General features: G+C 40.1%; 1 pseudogene; it reads right to left on the reverse strand.

Moving 5' to 3' along the window:
* Positions 1-1898: 1898 nt before the first annotated feature.
* On the reverse strand, positions 1899-5572 carry LOC116094317 (annotated as a pseudogene).
* Positions 5573-6469: the final 897 nt, after the last annotated feature.

Consider the following 6469-nt stretch of genomic DNA (forward strand, 5'->3'; position numbering starts at 1 on the left):
TTCGACATTTGAAACATCTTTTGTACAGCCTTTGCCTCTTGCCTTTTGATGCCGTATAGATCATTAGCTACTTTAGATTCTTATCCCCGTTAGCTTTAGTTGTTGTAATCATCTCTTCCTAGCAAAGTCTTCTGAGTTTTCACTTTCTTCATAGGGCCAATTAGGAAACAAGTATAAATTTTGATGTAGTCAAATTAATTGGTCTTTGGTGGTTGGTTAGACTGTTATAAAACTAATTTAAGGCATCCTCCTTCTCTACCTTGGCATCATAAGACTTTCCCCTAAAAGTGTAAAACTTGGTCCGGCATGGTGGTACACACCTTTGAACCCACCACTTTGGAGGCAGAAGGAGGCAGTTGTCTGTGAGTTCAAGGCCAGTTTGGTCTGTATAACATCCAGATTATCCAGCGCTACATAGTGAGACATTCTCTCAGAAGGAGGAAAAGTATAACAGTTGGTCCTTGTGGAACTGGTATTTAAGAATATTGTGAAATAAGAATCCAAATCTCTCCATGTCATAGCCAATCATACCTTTTATTGAAAGCTCAGCCGTGTACTCTGGCCACGTACTCACATGCCATTACTACTATAGTTTGTAAGTATCTTGATATCTGAAATGGAATATTCCATTGTTATTATTGAAGTTTGGCTTTTATTATATTTTTGGTTTTTTGCTCTTCGATGTATAATTTAGAACCATCTTGTAAAGAAATATTTTTATTTTTACTTATTTATATTTTTACTGGAATTGCAACCAATCTATTGAGTTCTAACCCACTCTATTCTGCCTGTAATTGCTAAAGCACCACTGTAATCAATCATGCCCAAATCACCAAGACGTAGACATTATCAAATCCATTGACTTTTCCTTTGTTCTCTTGCCTTAAGTGACCTGATAACATCCTGCAATGCAGATGGGAGCCCTCTGCTTTCTTATCAGCATTGCTCTGGACTTTGGTAACCTCTGGCTGCCCTGATTTTCCTCCTAACCTAGAGAGGGAACCCTCGGTTTTTACAGGTATCCTTTCACCTCTAACTGACCTCTGAGAGCAGGAGTGCCAACAATCAGCTATTTATTTCTCTCCTCCGGTTTACTCTCCGGGTTGTGGTTTTTCTAGTCTGTGGCTTCCAGTGTTACTATGCACTACTGACCCCTTCCCCCAATATAAAGACACATGGACACAGCTGATTGGACCTTCAGAGTTAAACATCCAATGATATTTCTGATATACTTGCCATTCCCTGCAGACGTTAAAAAAATTTTAATGTGCACTTTTAAAAAAAGTTCTACCCTAAATAATGATCCCGTTTGTGGTAGTTTAAATGATAATGGCCCCATGGACTCATCTATTTGAATGCTTGGTCCCTAGTTGATGTTTTGGGAAGGATTAGGAGATACGGCCTTCTTGGAGATGGTGTGTCATGAGGGGTAGACTTAAGGTTTCAAAAACCCAGGACAAGCCCAGTCTGACTGTTGCTTGTGGATCAGATGTAAGCTGTCTGCTACCCCTCTAGCACCAAGGATTCCTGCCTGCTGCCATGCTCCCTGACATGGTGGTCATGGCTCACTCTCTGAAACTGTGAACAAGGCCCTAATTAAGCACTTTTATAATTAACTTTTATAAGTTACCTTGGTCAGGATACCCTTTCCACAGCAATAGAATAGTAACTAAGACACTTTCCTAGACTAAATAATAATGTCACCGCATATCTATTTTTCTAACTGAAAGAATGTATAAAGAACAGTAAAAAACAAACAATGGCTACCACCTAAATCACTCTAGTCTGGATCCATTCATTCCCTGTACCTAATCAATTTACAGGTTGTAGATGTTACTTCCAAAATCTATTTTTTTTTTTTTTTTAGTGGTTTGAGTCCTTTATTTCTTTTTTGTACATTAGGCCATGAATTTGTATGGAATGGGCTCCAACAGCTCAGGCTCTTTTCCGTTGGTCCTCACAAAGTGCGCTTCTCTGGGTGGCGCAGGCTGGTGCTTCATCTGAACCCAGGTGCCCTTCTCTTTGGCTTCCTCTCTCTTCTGATCGTTCTCCTTCACCCGCTTCAGGAAGCTGTCTCTGCTCTTTGAGTGCTTGATGTGCTCACTCCGCACATTGATTGATCCTCTTGGCCAGAATCTTGCCCTTAACTTGCTTGTTTACAATGATGCCCACGGCATGCTGGCTGACATTGTAGACTCTTCCGGTTTTGCCATGGTAACACTTACGGGGCATTCCTTTTTGAACAGTGCCCATTCCCTTGATGTCTACAATATCACCCTTCTTGTAGATCCGCATGTATGTGGCCAAAGGAACAACTCCATGTTTCCTAAAAGGCCTAGAGAACATATACCGGGTGCCTCTCCTCTTTCCCTTTGTGTTCGTCTTTTGGCGAGTTGCAAGATGGCTGCTGCGGCCGAAAGCCCAAAATCTATTTTAAACCCTTCTATTTGTGTCTACTTCATCAGCCATTGTCCAAGTTGAAGCCATGATTTGATTCTCTTTTTAATTTGATAACAAAAATAACCTCCTAAGTAGTGTCTCTGCATGTGATCTTGCCTCCCCGTAACCCACTCTTAACTAGGTGATGAGAGTAATCTAAGAGTTAAGACAGAGCCTGTGCCATCTTGGCTTAAAATATTCCAATTATCTCTCACTGTAATTAGACTAAAATCCAAAGTCCACAAAAGGCCTACTAAGCTGACCCTTGTCTACTTCTTGGGCCTTTGCTCACTAAGTCCATCCCCAGCAACCTCCTTTTGCTTCCTCAAACATACTGGAGCTCCTTTCTGCTTGCAGCCGTTGTATATGGTGACCCTGATGCCCTCCGCTCACTGCGTGCCTTTTGTTCCTTAATCTACTATCAGCTCAAATGTCTTTAGAGAAGGGACCTCCCCTGACCTTCTTCAGAGTGCCACCCACCATAAAACTTCTGAAATTATTCTCACGTGCTGGCTTAGGTATTTATTCTATACTAGAATCAGGGCCTTTGAAGGCTGGGGCCTTGTCTGTCTTGTTCATCATTGTTCCAGAATCCTCACTAGTGCCTGTCACCCAAGAATCCCTTGACAAATATTTACAGAATGGATATGAGTTCTCTCAGAAGGATGTGCATAAGGAAAGAGGTCAGGTGACTATGGTCTAATGACATCTTAAAATTTTAAACTACAATTCAAAAATAGTCATGCAGACAGGCTTTATACAGAAAGCATTGAGAAAAACAACTGAAGCTACTGAGCTAGGGTGTGAACATCAGAGGCACGTCCTTCCAGGTATGGCTGTTTGGCTACTGCTCTAATGAGTCAAATTAGAGGAAATCAACTCCAAATTCGTAAAGTACCGTCAACTTGTGAGAATAGTTTGTATTTATGATTTTGAAAGAAGAAATGAAACTGCACACAGGTGTGTTCTTTTTTTTTTCCCTTCAGTGACAATTCAATTTATGCTCCAAATACTAAACTTACACTTATTTTATTATGTGCCTTTCATTTGGAGGCGGCTGAGGATCAAGCCCAGGGTCTTATGTATGTGTCTACACCTGAGTTGTATCTGCTTCCCCCTCCCCCCAGGCCCTAGAGTTTATTTTACCAAACGAATGATTCCTTTCTACCATAATAGATCATAATACATCATAGATTGTATGCCTAACCTGTTTGAGAGAATGGAAAGCCAAACGTTTTCAGTAAGTACATGATTTTCCTCTCAGTTTTAAATATTATTTGTTTTAGTTGGCTACATAAGTAAAAACCAATGACAACTAATACAATGTCCTGCATTACAGGTAACAAGCAATAGCTTGCATGTTCATGTACCTCCAAATCCCAATGCTGACACACAACTCTAACTGTGATAGTACTGATGGGCAAGGCCTCCCAGAGGTGATTGGATGCAGGGTGGATCACTCACGAATGTGAGCAGTGATCCAATGAGAAAAGCCCGAAACACTTAACTAGCCCTCACAGAACTCAACTATATTTATATTCTGACTGCAGACTTCCAGACTTTGAGGAATCATTTTTTTTGTCTTTATTTATTATTTTCCAAGAGTAGTTTTATTTAAGAAAATAAAAGCAACTGATCATGCTCCTCTTTATCCTCTCTTTCATAAACAATGCAATACAACATACTTAGTGGTTGGTCTCCATTTCTCTTAATAGTATATGTCAGTGATGTTTCATTTATAGACATGCTATTTTCCTAATTTCATACAGTTCCCTCCCATGGAATACTATATTTACTTGTAGATGTTAGATTTAATTATTCATAAATAATATATGTAACCAAGTTCCTTTTGATGAGTGAGGATTGTTTCTGTCATTACAAACAAATATCTAATACAATGGATAATCTCATACAAGCCTCACTTTGCACTTATGCAACTGTAACCGAGGCGGGATTACTGGGCCCGAGGGTAAATATATAGACTAATGTCTTACTCTTGACTTCTCAGCCTTAACTCTTCAGTTACCTGCCTGCCTGAAACTGTCAGCCATGCCTTCAGCTTAACTATACTCATGCCTCCAAACAAGTCTTCCACCTCTCCAGTCACTCCTTGATCTAAATCCAGACCTTCTCCATATTCTTGCAGCTTGCTGGGTTCCAGCTTTGTTTCACTCAGAGCTGTGAATCACTGTGTTAGTATAATGGATCAAGATAAAGGAGGATTAAAAAAAAAAAGATTAACAAGGAGCATTCAATCTACAAAGAAGTCGGCATATAACTCTGATCCGAGTCCTTGTACTCTTCCACCTGTCTACTGGCCTGCCTAGAACATGGTGCCAATGACAATGGCAGCCATCTGTTTAATATAACACACCTCCACGGCTGAGTGAAGGCAGACTCGCCAACTAATTTTTAAGGAACACCAGTCAAATATGATCAGGGTATAATAGCAAAAAGTAAGATCTTATCAAGTGGGTTTGGGTTTCTGAAAACTGGTGCTAACAAACAGTACCTGCATTCTCTGATGAGAGCTCTCAGGTGCTGGTGTATCTAGTGCTTCACACCCCTTTGGCACATCACTGGTGTTCTGTAAATGCAGGGAGCCCTTGACAGGACTCAGTGGAAAGTTACAGAGGCCAGAAGAGTAAGTATATTTCTTAGGCATAGTTACATTGAAATCAAGTTTTTAAGGGGCTGGATAGATGACTCAGAGGTTAAGAGTGCTGGCTGCTCCTCTAGAAGTCCTAGGTTCAATTCCTGGCACCCACATGGCAGTTCACAATTGTCTATAAGTTGTAGTCCTATGAGATCTAATGCCCTCTTCTGGTGTGTATCCTTACATCCAGACAAAATACACATATACATAATAAATCAATAAATCAATAAATAAACAAATCTTTAATAATAAAAAAACAAAATCTCTAAAAGAAACAAATAAGAATGTTTACTGTTGTGGTCTCTTGGTACCACTCCTGGGCATGTGCCTGAAGGGGAAAAAAAATCTTACATAATAGATACACATTATTCATGTTTAATAGTTACAGTTGCGTACCCACATTTAATAGTTACATTTATACTCATGTAATAGACACACTTATATACCTGTGCTTAATAGATACACTTACATATCCATGTTTGATAGATATACTTATAAATCTATGTTTAATAGATTCACTTATATATATATGTTTATCATGGTGCCATTCACAATAGTCAAGTTATGGAACCTTATATTCCTGTCAACAATGAACAGGAACAGAAAATGTGATCGTATGTATACAATTGCATATATAGCCACAAAGAGACCTAAGTAAACGATTTGCAGGAAAATGGATGGAATGGGAAATCATTATGTCAAAAGGAATAAGACAGACTCAGAAAGATAAGTATCACACGACTTCTTTCACACATGGAATAGTAAAGTTAAGCTAAGTCTGACTTCCCAAAATGGCTGCCAATTTCTTTGATTGTGCCATGTAATCAGAGGCTGGACAGTCCCACAACGGCCATCTGTAGACTGGAGGGCCAAGAAAGCCAGCGGCTAATCAGTCCAAGAATCTAGAAGCCTCAGAGTAAAAGGTACCAATGGCCTAGGCTTTGTCCACGGCTGGAGGCATAGAAGCCCCCCTGAGGAGTCACTGGTGACAGCAGCAGCATGCCAGTGCAGCAGAGGACAGTGATTTTCCCAAGACTGGGATGGGCTTGTGTGTGCACACAGAGCTCTTGAGCCTCTAGCTGCACAAGATGGGGAGGACAGACAGGGCTTCAGGCCATACAGGACTCGTCCCCTCTTCCCACAACACAACAAAATATGGATCTGGTCTCAGAAGTGTCAGGTCATGATCACTAGGCTCCATTGTTTTAGACATGAGGCAGAATGTTATGGAGTTAGGAATGTGGCAGGGTGTGAGCCATAAGCAGACATAGCAATATTTGTTATTTTTATGACACCCAAATTATAGTGTTTTGTTTTAGTAACATGAACTGACTAGGACAGCTTGCTTTAATTTTTTTTTTAACTTAATACATA

The sequence above is a fragment of the Mastomys coucha genome, unplaced genomic scaffold (assembly GCF_008632895.1).
Source record: "Mastomys coucha isolate ucsf_1 unplaced genomic scaffold, UCSF_Mcou_1 pScaffold16, whole genome shotgun sequence".
Lineage (NCBI taxonomy): Eukaryota > Metazoa > Chordata > Mammalia > Rodentia > Muridae > Mastomys > Mastomys coucha.